This window comes from Columba livia, chromosome 3 (genome assembly GCF_036013475.1).
Source record: "Columba livia isolate bColLiv1 breed racing homer chromosome 3, bColLiv1.pat.W.v2, whole genome shotgun sequence".
Lineage (NCBI taxonomy): Eukaryota > Metazoa > Chordata > Aves > Columbiformes > Columbidae > Columba > Columba livia.
In genome coordinates, this window is record NC_088604.1 from 77,720,157 (window position 1) to 77,745,128 (window position 24,972).

At 47.1% G+C, this 24,972-nt stretch overlaps 1 long non-coding RNA gene across 1 annotated transcript in view; it reads right to left on the reverse strand.

Moving 5' to 3' along the window:
- Nucleotides 1-8,787, reverse strand: part of LOC110363443 (uncharacterized) — a 59,107-nt gene extending 50,320 nt beyond the window's left edge. The window contains exon 1 of the long non-coding RNA XR_002421534.2: nucleotides 8,504-8,787. This is a non-coding gene — a long non-coding RNA (uncharacterized LOC110363443). The remainder of the gene's footprint in view (nucleotides 1-8,503) is intronic.
- Nucleotides 8,788-24,972: the final 16,185 nt, after the last annotated feature.

Sequence of the window (24,972 nt, forward strand, 5' to 3'; positions counted from 1 at the left end):
GGTGCTATTATGTATCTTCGATTCTTTTTATGATTACAGTCTGTGACATCCTAGTGCAGTGCATGAATTTATCTGTTTGCAATGATATGGAAGCTTTCATTTCCACTTCACTGCTTCCCTTATCTACCAGCTGTCCATCATTCTCTGTCTCTTTGGCATCTTCTCTGCTTCCTCACTCCTCATCCTCCTTCCCCCCAAAAAAGGAAGAAATAAACTTTCAGTTGAAAAATAATCTTAGTATGATAACTTTCTGACCCTGGGTGGAAATATTTGTGCCAAATGAGACCTGCTTGCCCCATGTTGATGAAGAGGGAGGTAAATTAAAGACAGCACCTGTAATGGAGAGTGTATAGAAGTCCAACAGATGCGCACCAGGACTACCCTGTGCAGGACTGGCAAGGCTGGCAAAAGTGCGTGCCTTTGCTCACTCAGGTGATTTAATCACAGTGCCCAAAAGAATAATGGTTTTCTTTACAGCTTGACAAGGGCGCAGGTGGCCCGGAAAGACTATTACTTTGGTGATAGGGTACACATGAATAACAATGATTAGTAGATCAGAGAGATCTGACGCACCTTACTTAAACTCAGATCCCTAAACTCCCAAAGACTGCTCTGCATGCAGGAAGGGAGAAGAAGGAAAAGGAAGGGCAGGAAAAGGAAGGGAAGGGAAGGGAAGGGAAGGGAAGGGAAGGGAAGGGAAGGGAAGGGAAGGGAAGGGAAGGGAAGGGAAGGGAAGGGAAGGGAAGGGAAGGGAAGGGAAGGGAAGGGAAGGGAAGGGAAGGGAAGGGAAGGGAAGGGAAGGGAAGGGAAGGGAAAGGAAGGGCAGGGACTTTTCAGGATGATGCAGTATGTATCATGGATGTGGCCCAGGGACATGGCACCGAGCTGGGAGCTGACCTGCCACAGGGTGATCAAAGTCTCTAGCTGCAGGAAGATAGCAGGAGGGCTCTGAATCTCTTTTGGGAGGAAATCTTCTCACCATTGACTGTAGACAGAGTGTAGGCACAAATCTCTAGCCTTGGCACATAAATTGAAGCATTTACTATATCTCCATCTTACTTCTCTTCTACACACCTGAAATCCTTTTTCAGACAAACAGGTTTATTTTCATAATCTGGTCTTTTTAAATAACATGGATAAAAAAGACTGAAGGAAGAGCTGGGCACTATTGACTTCATCCCATTAAAGCCACTGAGAACTTTAACTCCTGGAGGCCTGCAGGCTTGAACCTTGGTCCTATAACCTGCTGGCCATGAGCTGCAGAGCACTGGTGATGATGGCTGGGTTTGTGGCTAAGGGGCAGATGCTGGGCTTGGGCAACCTGAGCTCAGCCACTGCCCCCCTCTGTCACCTTGGCCAAGTCACTTGAACTCCCCCGTCACCTCTCCTTGCTGCTGTTTTATTGAACCCCATCTGGTCACAGCTGATGGGAGGGTGGTGCAAGCCACAGAGGACGGACAGACTGCTATGTTTTTCTGGTTCCCAACTAGCACAGTGCCAAGGTAAAAGCAACCACAACACCCTGGCAATGGAGCTCCTCTGCTTCACCAGCTGTATGATTCAGTTAGCAGCTTGCAGACCACAGACTCTCCTGCTGTAAAAGGCTACTTCGTTGATGTCAGTAAGCACTTCAATCCTCTCCCCAGATAATTTAACCACAGGTGTATTTTATCTCCACATGTTTTCCTGGAGTTACACATGACCTTCCCAGAAGCAAATTTGGTTCATTGGGTTTTATCCTTTGATATATCCCATTATGCAAAATATAGCTTAGAAAAAGTGCATTTATCACATTCTCAGTAAAAGCAAAGAGAAAAAGCCACAATCTCTTCTAAAAAAAAAAAAAAAAAAAAAGCAGTTCAGTCTTCAAAATTTTCTGGATGAAAATCAAACAATCAGCTTAAGTTCTATTTCCTCTTCCCTTCCCCAGAATAATATTAGTTTCTGCTTCCACAAAGCACATAGATCATCCTCAGCAGGAAGCCAGGTAGAGTACATTAAAGAAGAATGATATAGTGGATTGGGGTTTATGAAGAGAAGAGGCAGTGCCTGGTTGGTCTAACCATGAAACATTGTCTGGCTGAGGTATGTTTAATCTTCTGCTACACAGACACCTTCTAAGCAACTTATCTTCTTATGGGTTATTTTTAATAGCCTTTTTGGAAGCAATGAAAAATGCCTTTCTCAGTATCATGCAGTAGTCCAGTATGCTGCAAATCCTTCTAGCTATTAGAGGTGCACAGATCTTAGGAATTTCATGTTTAAAATAAATATCTGCTCACTGAAGCTTGATTGTAGTTAACCATAAGGCAAGGTACAGCCCCAAAACAGCACTTTATTAATGCAAGTCCCATTTGAACAGATTAAAACAAAATAAGACAAAATTTGGATTCTCATTCAGATCGAAAGCATACAAAATTTAAGCAACATTTGGTTTGGAGGCCTTTTTAAAAAACACACAGTACTCATAGGCTATAGCTCAAATATAATTTAAAGTAGCTGGTGGTCAAATAGGAGATATTTATGTTTAACTCAGGCATAGCATTGAGTTTGCCCATGTTTCTGATGAAAGGTATATTCATGTTCTAGTAAGAATTTGGGGATGGGGGGAATATAACAACTCTTATAACACAAGCAACCCAAAAAGGTTGGCCCTGGGCTCTGTCTCTGCTTTCCCTCCTCCAGCATAAATTTGTGGACTTCAGATGAAGAAGAAACCTGTGATACCAGCCCCTTTGATATCATAGCAGAGAAGGTGACACAGGTACTAGGTCGCTCTTGTACTTCCGCCTTCAGCTTGTGCTCCCACATGATTCAGGGAGTGATCTTTTGCTGGTGCTGACAATACACGAGTGAGCTGGCAGAGCTAGATGTGATGGGGACGGATGGACCACAGACATATCCAGGCCAGCATTCCCTGCCTGGCCAGTAGCTGCTTTCTCTCACAGAGCAGATCTATTATATTTAATTACAGACACCAAGAGCCCTTGGTCACTTCATACATAGCTGTCATTACCCTGCCAGGCCTGTAAGAGTATCTTTCCTAATTAAAACTGAAAGGGGCATTTATGAGTTCAGCTTTTTCTCCTCTCGCTGCTGTTTTGGGGCAGGATTCAAAATCAGCCAAAAAATTGCTGGCATTGGACTTGTCTGAGCTAGTTGCCCTTGGCTTGCTCTATACCCCATGGAGAGAAAGAGCCATGTTAGGTTACCTAGGCTTTCCCCTGCTCCCACTTATTGACACCTTTGAAACAAACAGTTGGTGACAGGCTACTGCTTTAATTGCCACCTTCAAAATGGAAAAACGGTGTTGCCTGTCTCCACCTCCCAAAGGTTATGCAAGATTGAATTCTTCAATTCATCTCCTCACTCCTCTTGTAAATGGCTTTGAGATTCCTGAGGAGGAGGAAATTAGTGGGTATGTGTGAGGTTAGGTTAGCTCACCCACCATTTGTTATGATGCAGCTCTGCCTGATTATCTTTCAGAGGAAATGTTGTGCTCAAACCAGCGCTAAACTCAGCATGAATGAAAAATCTTGCATCACCTGAAAAATATATTTCTCTTTTGGCATACTCTAATATGCTCATTCCTCATAGGTGTTCATGTTGTTAGCTCTAGTTGCCTTGAGAACTCAGCCGTAAGTAAAAACACTGCGAAAAGAAAAACAAAATACCTTTCTGAACTAATCTGTCATTTGCATTTTTGATGTTGCAGTCTGTGTGTGTCGAGGCTTAGAGGTTTTCTCTGAAAGTTGATTTGCTCTGGGAAGTATCTTTTTTCCTGCTATGTCTTTATCTTTTACATCTTCTTGTGCTCTGTCACTGCCAGTCTGGGGACTTCCTGAGTGCTAGAAACACCTAAATGGTGCTTTTGCTCCAACAGCCTCCCGAGGGCCCAGTGCTGTCAGCAGGCTGGTGCAGGTAGGACACCTCCAGCAACACGCCAGAGGAAGTGTTAGTGCTGGGAAGCATGTGGAAATGTTTCATTTTTGTCTGCAGCTGGTGGTAAGGACACAGGCACACCGGCAACTGGTGAAGCTGGGGGAAGCACCCGCTTCAGTCAGTCCAGTTGATGCACCTTTCCCCACCTTCCAGTCCAGGTGTTTTTCCTGCCAACATGGAAAATGGGGCTTGAGGTGCCACAGAGGGAGCTGCTGGGTGCAGCTGCTGGCGGGGATGCACTGAACCCAAACCCACACATCTGCTCAGCCCCGAGGTCTCCCAAAAGGGCTGCGGCTTAGGGACAACATGCACCTTATGTGAGGTGTCAGGGCTGCTCCCCGAGGGCAGGTGAGTGTTGCTTTGCCCTGGCACAGACCATTCGCAGGGTCTCTTTGGACCTTTGTGCACAGTGGAGCTCCTTCTTCCCCTCCTGGCACATAAAAAGAAGCAAAGTAACAGCGTCATATTTTTAACCAAGGCAATTCTGCATGAGTGCCAAGTTTTATCACCATCCCTGTTGTTAGTTTCTTATGATAGAGGCACCAAACTGGATCCTTCACTACACACACACACACACAGAGTCCCTGCTGACTTCACTGGGGCCCCTCTGTGCCCTGAGTATGAGACCCACCAGAAACACAGCAAGGGTGAGTCACAAGTCTTTACTCTTTTGTAATTCTGGGATAAGAAAAGTTTACAGCTGCTATTTGTAAACACAATGATAGTATTATGCTACTTCTGAGGGTTTTGCTAGGCTTTTCTTCCAGCTAGTCCCACACAATCTAGCTAAACTCGCTGCAGTGAGGGAAGGCAGCACACACAGGGTCACATAAAATGCCCAGGATAGGGCTCAGATAGACTGTGTGTCTCTTGGCTTCCCATGTATGTGAGTGACAGTGCCCCTCTGAGAGCATCCTCTTCTCTGTGAAGAGAGGGACATATTGCTTGGGCACAACTCCTGTTTTATTGGGGTGGGCTCTGGTTCTTGGCAGAGCTCCTGGGGTTTGGCTAGCTCCTGCATGCCAAGCTCAGGGAGCACTGCTAACGCACTGAGGTTTCTCAGGAAAAAGAATATTTTGAGCTGTAATTACAATTAGGAAACTTCCACTGCCAGGCAATATAGGTTTATATGTATTTGCATTTAAGGTACCACTGAAAGGAAATATACTGACATGAGGGAAATGTCCAAGGAAATTATGATGCACACTAACAATGTTCCAATTAATTAATAGTAAGTGACGCGGGAAGGAAACATTTGATGTGGGACCATCTGCTCGGAGCTGTGGCAGTTCTGTGGCGTGGGGTGAGCCGGAGCACAGGAGCTGTGAGTAAGCGAGGACTCCCTGCTGCACTTTGACGCAGGTGGCTTTGTAGCTGTGAAAGGAGATTTTTGAAGGACATGGGAGTTTACTAATTAAAAAGATAAATCTCCTGAATTGCACTCCTATAATTACATTGTCATTACAGCAAATGCAGCTAAATTAACTTACAGGACCGTGGCTTTTGCCTTGCCCCACTATGTTTACATACATATCCCTTCATGTAGCTGCCCCTTGACTGCTTTGCTGGCTTGTTTAGTACCATATGTTTCATCTTGTACACTCCAATGGGCAAATTCAGTCATCTTAATAATCCAAATAACTACATCACAAAGTCCAGAATATCGATTTGGTCATATGGTGCTCTGTCTCCCCAGTGACAGAGGAGTCTGACTCACTGCCTGAGCTCAGATCACCTGTCAGAACTCATTTTTTCTCCTTAAATCGTTGCATTTGGTATTCTTCTGCTGCAACAACACACTCGGATCTTACAAAACTCAGCCCTGCCTTGGCACAACTCAGCATTGTGCCTTGGGATTGTTGTGCACAGCTCTTTGTGATTGTGATTTAAGTGAGGTTGGTTTGCGCCACAGGAAACAATGCTGGTTTCTACCAAAGCTGGAGAGGGAAGAAAATGTTCAAACTGGGAGCGTAGGGAAGGAACTGTAATAGCCCCAGTTTTGCCATGAGAAGCACACGCACAGTTAGTAACAGCCCAGTTTCTCTTCCTGTGCCATTTGGGTGATGTTGTCTTCACTACTGTCAGCCTGTGAGCTGGCAGGAAGGTGAAGGGGCTGTGCTGCAAAGAGCACCATGTGGGACAGAGAAAGGGAACACCTTGTTAAATGTGTTTAATATCAAATGCCAGGAAAAAAGCCTTTAACTTCCTACTGCAAAATATACATGAGACAAATAAGAGTAAAACACTGCATTTGTGCTGCCAAGCCTGATGTGTGCCATCTTGTAGCGAGGGATGGTTGATGGCACAGCAGCTTGTAAGGGCACGCGTGGCCCTGGCATGTGCCTGTCCCTACAAGCCAGGGCTGCTGGTGGGATCTCACATCAGATGCAGCCACTGTGCGTGCCCAGTGTGGCCCAACTGCATCCCCTGAGCTGGGAGTGGGGAGCTCCCAGTGGTTTTAGAGCCATAGGGAGGGTGGAAATGAGCTCCTTGGAGGATCAGCCACTGCTGAGAAGAGTTTTGAGAGTGTCAGTAGTCGTGCTGGCTACAGCTGAGCTCAGAGAGAGGCAAGTTCTGCCCCCACAGAGCCAAGCACCACCTCTTCAACAGCCAGGCAGCCCCAAGGACAGCAGCCCCAGGTGCCTGTCACTGCCCTTCACAGTAAATGTGAGGCTTGGGACTGAATCCTCCCTCCTTATCTCTCCTAAGCAGCCTTCTGATGGAGCCAAGAGGGGAGCCACTCTTTAAAAGTCTTATTAAATTATCCGGGTTCAGAGTGTGTAACAACATGAGGGGTTAAGAGTCACATAAATGTCCAATCCCAAGGCTTTTAAAGACCTAACACTAAGGGGGAACCATTCATTTCATGTTGCTTCGCAAAATGAAATGTCAGTGCAACAACAGCTCCAAGCTCTTTGTACATCTTTGCAATTCTTTCTTTTCTGAAATGAAGCAAAAATAAAGGAAGGTGACTCTTGCTGTTTGGCTGGCTCGCCATCCAGCTGCACATCAGAAATATCCATAGGTCAGCCAAGTCGTGCTTGTAGGGAGGGAAACACCCTCACTGGCTGCATGATTTTATAGGCATGGGATCTTGTTCCCAGGAGGCAAGATTTTTATCCCTTGCATAACACACTGTTAATAATCAACAAGGTCAAATGTTCCACTAGGACAGGGCTGGGGTTAATCATGGCCTTTGGTAGCCAGGTTTCAAGAGGAATGACACCACTCCAGGCTCCTCATGTTGCCCTGCAGGAAATGTGGGTGGACAGAGAAGAGAGAACGAAAGGGAGAAGGACAAGAAAAGCACCAAGGGATCACAGTTTGGAAAAGATCTGAACCAGCCACATCTTTTTTCAGCATTTGGAGATCTCCAAAATAGATCACGGGAAATTTTTATATTGTCATTCACCTCTTTGGTCTGCAGAGGACCTCTCTGCTGAGAGCCACCCTGGGAGCCTCCTTCAGATGGTTTTATTCCTGACTTCAGGACAAGAAAGAAAAGCTGAGTGTTCAGCTCCGCCACTGATGGATGCAATGGCATTTTGTCATGGGTGACTTTTGTCTGGCCCACTGTCTGCCACAATTTCTCTTTATGTTCAGTGATGGCAACTGCAAACAATTTCTTCTTCCTTCTAGTTTTTTCCTAAGAGACTGAGGGAGCAGGATCATCATAAAGAAGAGTAGTGGGATCACCACCCTTTCTTTTAATTGGTGGAAAAATCTATACATTGCACACTTCATTGCCCTTCAGTGCCCATGATGAGAGTAAGATATCTGAAGCTTTGCAGCACTGGAAGTGCATAGGTACCATAAACTGGCTACTTGTGAACACAAATTTCAGTTCCTCTGTTTTAAGGAACGACACACAGAAATCAGACAAACAGCAGCTGCACCAGCCTCTGCTTCATATTTCTTCTCAATAAGTGTATCCAAACAGGTTAACAACACAGCCCAGCACAAGATTTTCAGCACACCTGTAAATAACCTGGAAATACAAAACTGACTTGCTGTACTGGTTCCCCAGTTGGCAGAGCAGAGACCTTCACTGTTCCTCATGCTGCCACCACAATATACTTGTTTTTATTCTATCTCTGGATTGCCCATCAGCTCTTCTCATGAATCCCACATCGTTAGCACCATATAGATAAAAAATAAAAGATGATCTGGCATACAGATGGAAGTGAAAGAAGCAATCACAGGTGAAAAGACTGAGGTACGGATGCAATAGAAACAGGATGCTGGGCTGAAAGCAGTCACCCAAGACATCATTCTTATTCATTCTTCTTTCCTGCCACAACACATGAGCAATCGTCCTGATACCCCTTGGGCTGTGGGGCAAATAAGGTGGTATTTAGCATGAGAAAGTGCCCCAGGGCACAGCCTGCTCCCCAGTTGCCTCTGATCCCTGGAGTGCCCACTCTGCAGCTGTCTTTGGCCAGGTGGCAACGGCTTTCCCCTCTGCCCAGCCCTACTACCAAGCTCAGAATTGCTGACTGCTGTAGGCAGACACATCAGTCAAGACATCCCCACCCTCTCCCCTCTTCTCTCCCCAACCCACCTGTGCAGTAGGCTCAGGAGGCAGGAATCAGAAAAGCAGGCACATCCAGTGAAGTCATCCTCTAGGGCTTGCTTTCTCTTCCTGTACAGGAGGGTTAAGGCTTACACCCTGGTCTCATCGCATAAGAGAGCTGCAGAAGAAATAACAGGGCTTGGCGGTTTGCATGGTGGCCTAAACCAGACCCAACTCTGTTGCAGACTAAGGTGAGACAACTCTTTTCTAAGGGAAGTGTCCATGTACCAACGTGCCTGCATGTTTCTGCAAATACTCAAGCAATGCCTGCACCATCAGCTGCAAAGACTGAAAAAAAAAAAAGGGGAGGGGGTGGGGCAGGGAAGCCAAGCCTTTTCCAGTGAAGCAAGTCATGCATTTAAACATGGCTTCAGGCCTGGGTATTGTCGGATGAGATTTTTTTTACTTACAGCATTTATTCTTCATTCTTATTCCATGTATTTTCTGTGCAGTAACCTTGGCAATGGAAGGAGTAACGAGTTCACGTGCCTGCCAGGCTGTCTTGAGTTGTTTCAGGGGCCTCCTGCACAGAACACCTTACTGTAAACCTTTACTTTTTAGCATATTATACTTTGGGGGGGGGGGGGGGGGGCGATATGTTTTGGTGTTGTTTGTTTGTTTTCTCTGAAAAAAACAGATCAGGCTGAGGAAGTTGATGAGGCCTTCTATGGGCAGTTGAGAGTGGCCTCACAGTCACAGGCCCTGGTTGTTGTGGGGGATTTTAACTTCCCTGATGTTTGCTGGAAGGACCATTCAGCCAGCCAGCCACAGTCCAGGAGGTTCCTCCAGTGCATTGATGATAACTTCCTCATGCAGATGGTGGAGGAGCCAACTAGGAGAGGTGCACTGCTGGATCTCATCCTCACTAACAAGGAGGGTCTGGTCGAAGCAGTAAAGGTTGAGGGCTGCCTGGGTTGCAGTGACCACGAGATGGTGGAGTTCAGCATCTTGGGTGGCAGGAAGAGAATAGCAAGTAGAATTGCAACCCTGGACTTTAGCAGGGCTAACTTTGGCCTTTTCAAGCAATTGCTGGGGGATATCCCATGGGCAAGACTGCTTGAAGGAAAAGGGGCCCAAGATAGCTGGATTGCATTCAGAGATTGCTTCTTCCACGCTCAGGATCAGAGCATCCCTACACGAAGGAAGTCAAAGAAGGGAGCCAGGAGGCCTGCGTGGTTGAATAGGGATCTGTTGGGTATGCTCAAGCAGAAGAGGAGAGTTTACAGGTCATGGAAGCAGGGGCTGGCCACTTGGGAAGAATATAAGGCTGCTGTTAGAGGATGTAGGAAGGCAGCTAGGATAGCCAAGGCCTCCTTAGAATTACAGCTGGCGAGAGGGGTCAAGGACAGCAAAAAGAACTTTTTCAAATACATAGCAGATAAAATTAATACCAGAGGCAATGTAGGCCCACTGATGAATGGGGTGGGTGCTCTGGTGGCAGAAGATACAGAGAAGGCAGAATTACTGAATGCCTTCTTTGTCTCTCTCTACTCTGCTGGAGGCTGTCCTGGGGAGCCCTGTACCCCTGAGACCCCGGATGAAGCCAGGTCAATGGAGGAGTTTGCTTTAGTCAATGAGGACTGGGTTAGGGAGCAATTAAATAGTCTGGACATCCATAAATCCATGGGTCCAGATGGGATGCATCCGCGGGTGCTGAGGGAGCTGGCTGAAGTCATTGCTGGACCGCTCTCCATCATCTTTGCCAAGTCTTGGGAAACAGGGGAGGTGCCCGAGGATTGGAGGAAAGCAAATGTCACTCCAGTCTTCAAAAAGGGCAAGAAGGAGGACCCGGGTAATTATAGACCGGTCAGCCTCACCTCTGTCCCTGGGAAAGTAATGGAACAGCTTATCCTTGGTGCCATCTCAAGGCATATCAAGGATAAGAGGGTTATTAGGGGCAGTCAGCATGGCTTCACCAAGGGTAAGTCATGCTTGACCAACCTCATAGCCTTTTATGAGAATGTAACAAGATGGATGGATGATGGCAGAGCGGTGGATGTGGTCTACCTTGACTTCAGTAAAGCCTTTGACACAGTCTCCCACAGCATCCTCACAGCTAAGTTGAGGAGGTGTGGTCTAGACAATAGAGTAGTGAGGTGGGTTGCAAACTGGCTTAAGGAGAGAAGCCAGAGAGTGGTAGTCAATGGTGCGGAGTCTAGTTGGAGGCCAGTATCTAGTGGAGTGCCTCAGGGGTCAGTACTGGGGCCAATATTATTCAATATATTCATTAACGATTTAGACGAGGGAATAGAGTGTACTATCAGCAAGTTTGCTGATGACACTAAGCTGGGAGGGGTGGCTGACACGCCAGAAGGCTGTGCTGCCATCCAGCGGGACCTGGACAGGCTGGAGAGTTGGGTGGGGAATAACCTAATGAAATTTAACAAGGGAAAGTGTAGAGTCCTGCATCTGGGCAGGAACAACCCCGGGTTCCAGTATAGGTTGGGAAATTACATATTAGAGAGCAGTGTAGGGGAAAGGGACCTGGGGGTCCTGGTGGACAACAGGATGACCATGAGCCAGCACTGTGCCTTGTGGCCAGGAAGGCCAATGGCATCCTGGGGTGTATTAGAAGGGGGGTGGTTAGTAGATCGAGAGAGGTCCTCCTTCCCCTCTACTCCGCCCTGGTGAGACCACATCTGGAATATTGTGTCCAGTTCTGGGCCCCTCAGTTCCAGAAGGACAGGGAACTGCTGGAGAGGGTCCAGCGTAGGGCAACGAAGATGATTAAGGGAGTGGAGCACCTCCCTTATGAAGAAAGGCTGAGGGAGCTGGGGCTCTTTAGTTTGGAGGAGACTAAGGGGGGACCTTATCAATGTTTATAAATATATAAAGGGTGAGTGCCATGAGGATGGAGCCAGGCTCTTCTCGGTGGCAAACAATGATAGGACAAGGGGTAATGCGATCAAGCTGGAACACAAGAGGTTCCGCTTAAATTTGAGAAGAATCTTCTTCTCAGTGAGGGTGACAGAGCACTGGAACAGGCTGCACAGGGAGGTTGTGGAGTCTCCTTCTCTGGAGACATTCAAAACCCGCCTGGACATGTTCCTGTGCGACCTCACCTAGGCGTTCCTGCTCCAGCAGGGGGATTGGACTAGATGATCTTTTGAGGTCCCTTCCAATCCCAAACATACTGTGATACTGTGATACTGTGAAATGTATTTATGGGTTACTCTTAAAATAAGAGTGTATCTGTGTTACTGTCATGCAACAGACCTCCCTATGGATTGGTTTGGCCAGCACGAAGTTCTGTGCCACTGCAGCTACACTATTACCAAAGCCAGCTACATCAGTCCTGGCTCAGGAATTTGCACACTAAACTGTGGCTATGTCTGTGTAGATACAAAGATGCTGCCTGCCCCAGAGAGGTATTTCAGGACTACACAGCTTGGTGGCACGGGGACCACCTCCACATCAGACATTTGGACTTCTGACATCAAAGGTGAAAGCAGGGCTGTCTCCAGGAGATGTGGCCATGGCAGCAGGGGAAAAGCATAGTCACCTTCTCCCCATCTCTGGTGGGAGGAAAGAGTTTGTGCTGCGACTTTGAGGTGAGTGGAGGCGGCACAATCACAGCATTTCCATCCCTCTGTCCTCCAGCACATCCACAAGCTGCCCCTGGTGTGGAGACCCAACAGCACTGCTGGACCCCCCGAGCACATCGTGGTGGTCTTTGCAAAGCCCCAGGAAAGGGTTTCAAGTATGCACACAGCTTTGCTTTAAGTACTGTCTGTAGCTGCTGTTTGCCAAATCACACAAAAAGTCTGGCTCTTCTCATTTCTATTCAGCTCTAGTTTTCAGCCTGTATAGTCACAGTCATGAGCATCTTGATAAGCCATTGTGTCCCTTGTCGTAAAGGTTTTTTAAAGACAAAGTACAAAAGAGTCTGGAATGTGTTGGAGACCTATGCCATAACTGGCATCTTGGGAAGTGACAGGCTTGAGACAGAACTGGTAAATTTTCACTGTCTTGAGTTTGTAAAAGCAAAACCACACAGAGCTGTCATGCTTTTGCTTCACTTAGCAAGCAGCAGTGTGCTGGGAAACTTTTTCTCTTTTAATATATTTCCTGCAGGTGTGCAGAGCTTGATAATTAAGAACAATGCTATATTCAAGACACATCCACCAAACCTTAATTACTATAGATGCTTCTTCTTGATTTAAATTCAGTTGAATGTATATTTAACAGGTTTTTGTGTTATTGCTATTGTCGTACAAAAGTTTTTGGCAGCTGCAGGGAGAGCTGGCTGATTGAAAAGCAAGAAGGCATCTAGCTCTTCTTTCACATTCTGTTCTCCTGGCTCTTGCTTCCTTTCCTGCCAGAAGTCCACACACTTCTCTCAAGGGTGAAGTACATTATTAATACTGTAGAAACACAGGCCTTATAAAATATATTTTAGATGTATTTTAGCTGAACTGATAGTATCACTTATTGTTGAAACCACCTCATGCTTCCCGGTACAAGCCCTTTTTGTCTGCTGTTTATAAGTTTGACAACTGCTTTAAACCCTTAGGTCCTGAAGTTTTCCATGCCTTTGTGTCGTCTCCCACAGTAAGGAAGAACTTCAGCCAAAAAATCTTATCTGTTTTTGGAAAATAAACCCCAAACCTAAAAAGCATAGGCAAGCAAAAATATTCCACTAAAAATTACCTATTTTTGGTTTTGTTTAAAGAACCCAGAGCAGCATAGTTGAAAGTCAAAGCCCAAAACCTGCAGCAGGAGTTGCCTTTTGTCAGGGACAATTTTCGTTTTATCATTCCCATAAAAAGCTGCCTCAATTTGACCATAATGTCAGTTTGACGAAGCTCATTAAAGACTGCTAGCTGCTTGGTTAGCTGTGGGCAGGGTCTGGGCCAGGGACAGCATGAAGTTCCTGTGGTGGTGGGTCTGTGCTCACAGCAGCTTTGGTGGGCAATGACAAGCCCTGTCCTCCCCTCCAACATCTGGTTGCCTTATGCCAGTACTTTTCCCCATGCTGAGTCACTTGCCATGCACCCTGTGGCCCCAGAAGGGAAGATAGGTTACAGTTCCTGGACAGCAGGTTTTGGTGCAAAGCACCAAAAGGCTCCAAGGCACCTCTGTGGCTCTGGAAGAGCTTGCAACACCATGCAGTGCCTCGCAGATCACAGCACATTCTTGGTGCTGTGGAGGGAAAGAGGGGTCTAGGCTGTGACAGATGACACTCATCCTCTATAAGTCGCTATTCCACTGCTTACTTTGCTGGTAGCATCCTTCTCTGGGTCACAGTCACTAGAAATGAGAAGTTTGCCTCTGCAGGCCTCTCCAGCTACCTTTATGTTAGTGTATGAAACAAGAGCAGGATGTGGGCTCAAATACTGGCCTTTGATCATCTGCACACAAACAATTTGCATGCTCTTTGGCGCAGTGTTGGTCCACGGCCAACAGTACCCGTGCGTGTTTCAGTGGCATGTGCCAGGGATGGCTCTCCACAGGCAAGGCCAGCCCAAGGACAAGAGAAATCTTTGGTGGGTAATGTGAGCTGTGCTGTACCTCTTAGCCACAGGAGCAGGAAGATGTCCCTGGGTTGCGTAGCTATTATAGAACTCCAATGGTGTCACTGCTGGGTGCAGGCAATGTGAGGCTGGGAGCATGCTGCCCAACTCCAAGGGCAAGGAGAGTTGCTTGGGAGAAGGAGCAGGGCAGACAGGAAAACTGAAAAACGTGGATGCTCTGCCACACATGTTCCCCACATAGAATAGAGTCGTAGAATCATAGAGTCATGGAATTATTTTGGTTGGAAGAGACCCTCAGGGTCATTGAGTCCAAACATAACCTAACTCTGGCACTGAACCATGTCCCTAAGAACCTCATCTATACACCTTTTAAACAACTCCAGAGATGATGACTCCATCACTTCCCTGGGCATCCTGTTCCAATGCCTGACAACCCTGTCAGTGAAGAAATATTTCCTAATATACAATCTAAACCTCCCCTGGTGCAACTTGAGGCCATTTCCTGTTGTTCTATCACTTGCTACTTGGGAGAAGAGACCAACAGCCTCCATGCTACAGCCCCCTTTCAGGTAGTTGCAGACAGTGATAAGGTCTCCCCTCAGCCTCCTTTTCTCCAGGCTAAACAGCCCCAGCTCCTTCAACCGGTCCTCATAAGACTTGTGGTCCAGGCCCCTGACTACATATATCCCTTGGTACAGTAGAAAAGGGATTCAGAGCATAAATACTAGGTACTCAAAATCTAGAAGATGCCCAGGTAAACTCAGTTTTTCCTTTTTCTTCACCTGTTAATTGCATACAGTCTTTAGAAGCATTTATTGAGTCCCTGTAGTACTCAGTATATGGACACCTTGTGGATGCATCATGGCTGGGTAGAGAAGGAGTGTCTTTTGATGAAGAAGCTGTGTAGTGAAGGAGTGAGGGAAGGGAATTCAGGAGGAGAAAGAGCAATTTCATGGGAGTTGACTGATCTGAATATTGTCAGGAGAACCAGGTATTAGTCCAGCCATTGCCGCAGGATTCCTGCACAAAGCTGTGTGAGTCACTTCACCCAAAGGTCATCACAGTTCCTTGTTTTCTGCATACCTAAATTGAAAATTTGGATTGGTTTGCAGCAGAGATGAGCCCCCAGAGCAACAAAGCTTTCCTTGCTACTTCCCCTTCCTCAGTCTCACAGGGTTGTTCTGGAAAGAATTTAATTGATGTCTGAAGTCCTCTCATGTCACAGTGATGAGTCCCATAGAAAAGCCTGGAGAAAACAAAGAGCTCCCACTTGACAAGAACGCTTACACAGCAAACTGCAAATAAGGCATGGGGCCACATACTGAACAAAATACCAGCCAGTTGCTTCTGAAGCCAATTCTGTCTTTTCTGTGTACTCAAGCAGGCAGGTGTGTGTAAAAACAATTTAAAACCTCTCTTTCTTGCAATGTCTGCAGGAAATTTGACAGCAATAAGCAGGCTGGTGTTCTAGGATCCTGGCTTGCTTGTTGACAGGTGCTTTCTTCCTCTGCCCTCTCATGTACTCAGATTCATAATTTGCCTCATCTACCACTTTGGGGCAGGGGATTGCATGTGTTGATACAGCTTTGAGCAGAACAGGAGCCCCAGCTGAAAACAACTTTCAGAGGCTACTTCAATGTGTATCCTAAATGACTGGGATGATATAAACACATACACAAACCTCACACCAGTCTTCCCGCTCTCATGTATCTTCCTCTTCACCTCCTGTTTTCCCCTCTTTGTTTTAATGAGGCTGCAGTTCTGCAATACTGCAACTTGGATCATCTCAGCCCTCTGGCTTACAGCCAGCCTGGGAAAGAGCTGTGATGGGAGAGCTGGTAGGGCAGGGGCTGCAGCAGGGAGGTGTGTGCACGGGAATGGGGGCAGCTCCTTGTGCTGCTCAAGAACAGCACATGGTAGACTTCTGGGGTGAGTTTTGTGTCTGACAGCTCAAGGAAGATTAAATGTGGGCCTCAGACCTTATCTTCAAGGCACTTCACAAATGTCAATGATTTCAACCTCATAATACCACCCCAAGCTGTGTGGGGAAGTTGAAGTCTGGGTAGGGGCAGAGCTGAAGGAAATGGGCACTTGTAATCCAGGCTAGAGTTTCTAAAGCATTTAGTTCCCCCCAAAATGCCTCAGCACGAATCAGATTTTCAGATGGGTGCTGAATGCAGCTCCAGACCTGCAACCAGACTTTGGCAGTGCCTCTTCCCTTTGCTAGGAGATTACTTCTGGGGCTATTTTTCTCCAGCTCAGATTTGCACAAGGAGGACGCATTGTCACCTCTCACAGGAGCTGCTTGTCCCTTCTCTGGGACAAGACCTAAGGCTTTTTTTCCTGTAGTCTTCCCCAGTTCTCAAACTGGGAACCCCTTGCCCTCCCTGCTGAGAGGCGCTGACCCCATCAGCCAGTCACTGCCCTGTGCTGAGCTTTATTATGCGAGTGCACTGCTGACACCAAAAAGACCTCGCAGCATGAAAAACGTGCCCTCTGGCCTCTGGCTCACCCTGCCCTTGTTATCCTTGCATTTCCTCTCCACCACTTGTCAAGCTGTTGCACCAGCAAAGCAGAATCTCATTGTTTCCTCCAGTTTCCTGCAGCCTGTCTGCCTTCATGCACAAAATGGGCTGTCATGCACAGTGGCCAGGTACACAAAAGGGCCTGTGCTGTTCACAGGGGCTGTGTTCCCACCTCCCTCCCTTCGTTCAGCTGAGAGGACACCAGGCAAGGGGAAAATACTGACACCAGAAATATCCAAGCCAAGGCAACAAGTGCCTTGCAACCCCTCTCCAGCTTTCTTACACTCCAAGGAGAGGCTTTGAATTTTTCTGTCCTGTGCTGCTTGCTGTTTGCTGAGTTCAACCCCGTCTCTTTCAAGAACCTATTTTTTTCCCACCATGTCTCCCTGCTGCCTGTGTGTGTTTCTACAAGCCCATTTCCCACCCCAGGCTTCAGGGCTTCCCTTTGCCCCACAAGCAAGGCGCCCTCCTGCTCACTCTTCTTGAGCCAGCGAGTACTCCCCCAGCCTGCCCCTTGCCAGCTGCAGGTGGCACAAGGATTAGCTTTCTTTGCTGAAAAAGATGCCGTGTAGCAGAGTCATCCCCTGACACACACTCCCCAGGTTGCTCACTCAGACAGCGTGGGAAGTTGCGCTCTGTTTGCTTTGCACTGAGCAGTTTATGGGAGGGAAAGCTGTGTCTTCTCCTGCCCACACACCCAGCACAGGGCAGTACATTCAGGATAAGTCTCTCCACTCTCAAGTAGCTCACAGGGAAACTTTGCCTTTCCTTTGCAAGAAGAGCAAGATGTGCCTTGCAGTGTCTTTGCACTTCAGACCAGGGAAAAGCCTCTGGCTGAGGGATGTCAGAGGCAACTCATCCCTTTGCAGAAAGCGGCTGGAGACCTGCTGGCCTGGAGGTGCTCTCAGAGGCCCAGGCTTGAGTAACAGTACTCTGACATGAATCAGTGCTTCCAGGATGTAAAAATCTTGCTGGCAGTGCTTAAATAGAGCATCTGTTTTTCTCCCTCATCCCCAGGCAGACCTGATGGTGATGAAGCAATTTGTCTTCCACTCAGTAGCAAGACTCATACCTCTCAGTGCAAGCTTGGTGGCTGCTCACCAGTGCCGAGTCCACAATCTTGTCCTTTGGGACTGATAATAATTTCCAAATGATTTTCCATTTGCAGAGGCTCCTCATATAACACCTGGGGCCATTATTTCCTCCCATGCTCCCCGACATTCCAAGACTTTCCTCCAAACAAAACCCCAGACAAACATCCAGAGAGGCTTTTCAAGAGCTAGTGAGTGCTCTGAAGTGGAAACTACATTTCGCCTGCAGTTCCCAGGGGATCAGGGCATGAGAGCTTTTGCGCTAATGCTGGGGCACACAAGGGTCTGCTGGCCCTTGTCAAAAAAGAACGGAAGGGAAAACGTCAGCAGGAGCTACGCCTCAGTGGGACACAGCAGGTGGGATGTGATTTGAGAATATTGCAGTACAGGCACAAGTACAAAGCAGGAGAGGAGGGAGAAGGCCAAGTGTCACAGCTTCGGCAACAATACATGAATCCAGCAAAAAGGGAGGCTCCCATACATTTTGGGTAGTGTGTAGTGACTGTGCTGTGGATTTGGGAGGGCTGAGACTGCCAGACAGAGACACCAGCCTTCCTTCCATGGCAAGACCAGGAAAACAGCAGCGTGATGCAGGGTCCCCCCTCTCCTTGCGGGGATCTCAATGCTGCTTTCAAGCAACCACCTATAGACAGCTGTGATTGCTCTGCTAAGACACCAGCTTAATTGCTGAACTGATTGTTTATATTTAAAAATACACAATTACCCTTTTTGCCCAGCCTTATATCAAGGAATGCAACAGCTCTGATCTGACGCAAAACACTTCTCCCCTCCCAAATTATCAAAAAAGCTCTCCCCTCACAGTTCCTCACTCTCTGCCTGCCTTGGTGTGGTGCTTCATCCTGGCAAGCCAAAGTCAGCTGTGCAACTCCACAGGGAAACAATTTTGCTGGCCTGCTTCATGATGCTACACCCAGGCATCACCAAGGCTCTGTCTACGCCTGTCCTGATGGCTCTGCTTTCATTCAGCCCACGACTTAAGGTTGGATTTTCAGAAATACCTAAAGATTGTGATTTACAGATAAGAAGTGCAGGTTTTCTTGAAAATCCCCTAGGCACCTGCTCTAAACCCTTAGGTTTCTGAATGCATTTGAAAATCTTGGCCCAGAAATGTTTAAACAACAGCAGCAAACTCCCCTCCCTTAACTAGCTTCCAGGCGTTTCTCTAAGTGACCCTTGGCAGCTCCCAAATGGACTGAAATGTGTTGCCTAGGTTCAGATTTTTTTTTAGGAAACAAAACAGCAGCTGAGAACATTGGTCACAGCAAAGACTGTTTTGGCAACACAGAGAGGGGGTTAGGTCATGTACAAATGGCGCAATTACTCCTTTAGTTACAGGCTGAAATTTGTGTATCATCCCATGCAAAAAGGACTTGATTTTTTTTTTCCCAACTAAGTATTTTAAGAGCTTTTCAGTTGAAATGGGAGAAGGGGAGCTGATGTGAAGGGATTATCATCATGCAATGAAGTGGCAGTCCTGTCATGTGTTACACGTCTCATGTGAGAGGGTGGGGATGAGAAGAGGAACCATGGCAAAAAAATCTCCAGCCACGTCCCCAAACACAGCCGGGCAAACGTGTGTGCACACATGTATATATGCTTGTGCATAAAACACTGGCAGGATCCAGCTGTGCTTATCATTCCTTCCAGAGATACTATTACAGCAATGCTTCTAAGTAGGGAAACCCTATGGCTTTAAGCCAAAGGAGAGACAGGCAGTAATGGAAGTCAGACAGGGGGGATGGCATCCCTTAACACCTGAGAAAGGCGAGGTTTGCTTTCCTCTGTCTTTGCAGAAATGTTGGCCTTCCACAATGCAGTGCAATGAGGTTTTGCACCTCTTCTTTTTTCCTTTCAGTTTTGCTAGGGCAGCGGCAGGATCCAGACCACACTATGTTTACAGCAACGTCCATTACACAGCCCTTTGTGCAACCAGGGTGTCCAGTGAAACTGCTGATCCATTGGTCCTCTTGTGTGAGACTGATGCCTATATGCTGCCACCAAGATATTCACACATGGCCAGGCCACTGCAAGGAGCCAGACTATGCTGCAAGTTCACTACATCAGCCCACCTCTGCTTTTTTAACTGAGCTACAGTCTCATCACATTGTGGGACTGCTGGTAAAGACACCGGTTTTGCTAGGAAAAAAATATCCAGGCAACAATGTCCTTGAGAGTCCTGCTGCAGCCCCTCTGCCCCCACATCCCACCGTAGCCCTACCTGATGGGCTCGGCAGTGCCACGTTGCCTGGCTCTTGCCCCACTGTCAGCCTGATAGGCACACGGTGAGCAGGCTCATGCCCCAACCTCCCTCAAGGTGCTCATTTCTGGGAGGCCGCAGCTCTAGCTAGCCTCACAAGCTGGCCCCTGGTCAACACCATGGCCTCAGTGAGATCACTGCCTCAGCAGGACGAAAATAAAGTGGCCAGCAGAGAAGCATAGAAAATTCTAAGATTTGCTTCCAAGAATAATCTCCCTTTATTCTTTTTTCCCCTCCTCCTTTTTAACAGAAGTATATTAATGGCAAATATCCATTACATTATTGTAGCAGATATGAGCCAAATATACACCAGAAATCTGCGTCACAAGACTATTCTTAGCAAATGTTACTTCTGTCTTGTCATTCATTAAAGCTACACATCAATGTTCCTGCATTGCCTTGCTGCCACTCAGGCAGGGACCCTGTCTTTTGCCCCCAGAGCACCCAAGTGCATAGCGTGGTACAAGATCAGGCCCTTGGGATGTGCTGAGAAGCAGGGAGGGAGCAGGGAAACAGGCTATGTTTCCAAACCTCATGGGAACTGCTGCGTGGAAAATACATCTCTTCCAGCCCTGGCAGGGTAAGAAGAAAGGAATTTAATTGTTAGAAGAGCATTAAGAGAAAAAAATCTGAATAAAATTGGTGCGTGACAGCACTTCCACAGGAAGAGCTTTCCATTTCACTTTTTACTTATTTGTTTTTCACTATCCAGATTTCATGTATGTTTTACACCCACTGTATGGCCCCAGCAGTGTCACTGACCTTTCTGCTGCAGGGATCTGGCTTCCAGCACCCACAGACCTATAGCCTTGCTCACTCTGGGAACCACCTACCTCTGTGGCCCCACACATGCACATGTCTCCTTGGAAGCACCACTAGCCACCTGGCAACCCATGGGCCCACCAAGTCCCCCACTGGGGGCATGGAACCGAGTTGAGTAGAGACCTAGAACAAGCCCAGGGCCAAGTGTCTAATAGGCCGAATAGTGGCTCAGCAAGTATTTGATGTGCATAACTCAATAAACAGGAGGTAAATCTGCTATTTAGATAATGGAAGCACCTCCTTATGGTCTCAGACAAAACACCACTGAAATCTCACAGAATCAAATTACTATCTAGATTTTCTAGTGCCCAGCTACAAAGAAGATCAGAGGTTGCCAAAGGCTGGAAAAACACAGTACTGCAGCCCCGAAACTCCTCCAACTAAGAGCTGTAAGGCTTTAGCAAGGATTTCTGCCATGTGACTCCTACCAGGAAAACAGGCCCCTGGGGCTGAAAGGTTTCCAAGCATCAAGCTTCTAAGCTACAGCTCCCCTGAAACTATATATTCAGTAGTACAGCAAAGGGAGAAGTGATAAGGACACCAAATAGGAACAAAAGGAGAGATGGGGAAAGCACCAGTCTCCCACCGCCTCTGCATGTTTTGGTCTTTCCCCTGTGCCTTGGAGGTAGCACCTCTCCCCTAGGCCAGGCTGACACTCAGGTCTGAGCACTCAAGGCTAACAATTCACCTCTCTCTTTTTAGAGGTTTAAGGTTTAGTTAGCTAATCTACATGGGAACTCTAAACAATCATAGGAGAATGACAGACATTGGCACCTAGAAGTCAATATGTGCCACCCATTTTGACAGCCTATTTTATGAAGATGACCTTGGGTGGGCTGGTGAGAGAACAAGTGTCAGAAAGTAAATCCAAGAAGTTAAAAGGGCCTCTGTAGGTAAAAGAAGATCAAACACAGGCTGTGTCTCTGAGACCTACACCCAGTTTTTCACTGACCACCAACACTGTCACAGGGGTGTGAGTATAGAGTGACAAAATAAGATCTATATGTTGGACTCTCTTCTGCACCTCAGAAGGAAGAACAATTAAATGACTTCAAAATCAAATAAATAGCAAGGAAAAGAGAAAAGGTTTCTGTTTGTTCTGCGTGCTAGAAACCCTCAGGATACCTACTGGGTTAGTGACAGACAAAAATGCTTCCTATTTGCCTTGGGAAAATGGCATCACACAGCAGACAAACTTAAGCGAGCAACGTGTGTGGGCTTTGCATTGCCATTGCAGTCACACTGGCATGCCCAGGAGAGGAGAGTCATCAGTAAGTTCTACTTAAGAGGAGAAAGGCAAAATCCAGGCCAATTAGCTTCTGAGGTAGCTTGGAAAAGCTGGCAGCTGCACAAGGAAAGTGAAGAAATCAAGAGAAACAGCAGACTGTGAGAGATCAGCTGTGAGAAACACAAGCCAGCATGAAAATCTTTTCAATCCTTCTCTAAATAAGACCTTGGGAACAGAGTTAATCTGTATAATATTGATCTAATGTAATAACATTGCTGCTCCTGAGTCTATAGCCAGAGATGACTGTGCATGGGACCAGAAAAGAGCTGCCATGAGTCCACAGTTATCACAAGGCAGAGTGTGGACAAGTCCCTGGTCTGCACACCACCAAGGTGCTCCTGGAAGAGCTGGCTCAGGAACTGGGGATGAGAAAAGCAAGGCTTTGAGTACACAGATGGAGTAATTTCTCGTCTCCTGAAGGGTGACAAGGCAGCAAAAGCTGCTCCTTAATGTTCCTACCTAATACTCACTTCATAGAAAAGTTTGGCTACACCAGGTTTTGCTGTCACTGTACTGCTGCCGAGTGTAGACACCTAAGCAGAACAGGCCACCTGCCTTTTATGGTGGTGACATGATCTCTTCACTGTACATCTTTCACTGGGAGCCTCCCTCTTGTGCACCCTCCTAAGGGCCAGTGGTGCAGGCTTTCACTCCAACAGGAGGAGCAGCAGGCACTGTGTTTCACCACCTTCCATGGGGCTGCACTTAGGGCACCTCCTGTGTCCTAGACACTTCTGCTTCAAACTCCTCCAGAAGTGGCCCAAGCATAACACAGTTATAAGGCAACTTTGCAGGGAACAAATACGCTTTTGACTAAGACAAGTTGAAATAAGGGAAATCAAGGAACGGAGAACTGATGGGGTGGACAAAACCAGTGAAACAGAGAAAAGCAGGAAAAGTTCAAGCTGCAGTCAGAGGCCACTTGTTCACCCTTAATCCCATGCTGCCCAGACAAACGCCATGCCCTGGCATAAATCACAGCTACCTGAAGGCCGCTATAATTTATTGTGGTCTGCCAACAGCCCCATGAAGCAGCTACAGCAGCTATTACTGCAAAATAAAAGCAAACACTGGGAGTGATGTCCTCACTATCAGGCAGAAAGAGCAGGGTGGGAGAGCAGTACCTGCTCTGTGACATTTTGGGAACCAGTGTGGCATTTCACTATGACTGCAATGCTCACGATGAGCTGTTGTTTGCATCCCGGTCTTAAAAGTACCTGATATCTTCAGCTCCTGGGCTGTTACATCATTCTGAAGGCTCTCACGCTTTGTGGGATGCTGGGCAGCAGCATCTAGCCAGAAAGACAGGTACTTCACTCAACTTACGCAGCATGTCAGCACAAGTGGCATAAGGAGATATGACTCACACTGAAATTGAGGTGTTTACCTTATGGGAAACTGCAAGGAAAAAAACCCAAACCAAATCAAAACAACAACAACAAACCAAAACCAAAAACAACAAACCAAAACAAAACATATTTAGAAAGCTTTTAACACCATAAATGAAAGGCAAGCTCACCGCAACAGAGCTGAGGGTAAGTGCTGACTGTGGGAATGTCCCCGGAAGGGAGGACAGTGAGGCAAAGTCAGTGTTTGGAAGGGCAGGTGGGGTGTTTCCCCCCAAGCCCCACGGCAGGCGGACGGGGGCAGGCTGCAGCAGTGAGCAGGCAGCCTCTGACTCTCCGCGAGCCTCCCCTGTCCCAGGGAGGAGTGGGGCAAACTGCACCAACAACTGATGATTTCAAAGAAAGTAACTGAGGAAAGCTTTAGCTTTTTTTCTGCTGTTCCCAGGACATCAATGTTTACAGAGCCAGAGCCTTAGTTGCCATGATGATGTTGCTTCTGCCCGAGGAGCTGGTCTGTACCTCCAGCTCCAGGTAATGGCAGCTCCTTCAAATGTTCTGAGGATCCTCTGCAGAGCCCCTGCTAATGCTCACCTGCTCTTCACCTGGTGCAGTGGTGCAGAGGTTAGATGCAGAAAGCCTGCCCATGTTCCCGAACTCTGCTCAATTAGTGCTTCATGTCTTTCCTTTCCCGAGGACTTTCTTCGCTACCATGAGAAGTGCCGTTTCCTTATGAGCACAAAGGACTGTTATGATTTCCAGGAGAGAGTGACAAGCCAGGTCTCGGGGGAAAGGAGTCTTGTTTCACTGCAGAGAGGCAAACAAGAAAGTGAAGGTATGAGTGACAGCCCAGCCATCAGGCCTGAGGAGGAGAGGTCCCCCTGGGCCTTGCTTCAAAGCCATAGCTCAGAAAACCCCAGAAGAGAGAAGGAGCAGTGACCTCAAAGGTGCCTGGCACCTCTGCAGGGGACAATGTCGGTAAGAAGGAGAGGGGACAATGGCTTAGGAAGAGCTTGGGAGGAGCAGATGGTATTTTTAAATGGTACTTGGTGCCTTTGTAGCTGTACAGATACCGAGAGAGAAGGAAGCACAATTAGACCAAAGAAGAACAGGTAACAGCAATTTTGAAGAAAAATAATAAAAATTTTAACAGTAGCTAACATCCTCTTTGGAAAGACAGCAGGAACATTTGTTATCCTCTCCTCTCCTCTCCTCTCCCAGTTTCTATTTTCCTCCATGTGTAGTCTTTTTAACTGGTTAGTATTGCATGTGAAGGTGGGGAAAACGACTGTCAGAATGTACAAATGTATCCCAACATCACACATTTATCCTTTAAAGTAACATCTCCATTTGTATGTCTGGCAGCACTTCCTGAGCAATTCCCTTCTGGTTTATTAACAATATTGGCAGGAAACATCAGAAATTCCTAAGAAACACAAAAACATGACAGTTGTCTCAGCAGGTACCAGCCTCACATGCAATGCACATATTCTGTCGCTAAAGCTGAAAAGAGACTGAATATTAGTTCTTACCAACTTATGTGCATAAATACACACAGAGATCCCACCTAAGAGACTCAAAGAATGACATTGTTGTTAATCAAGTATCCAAGGGCAGCAGAAAACCCCCTCCAGCA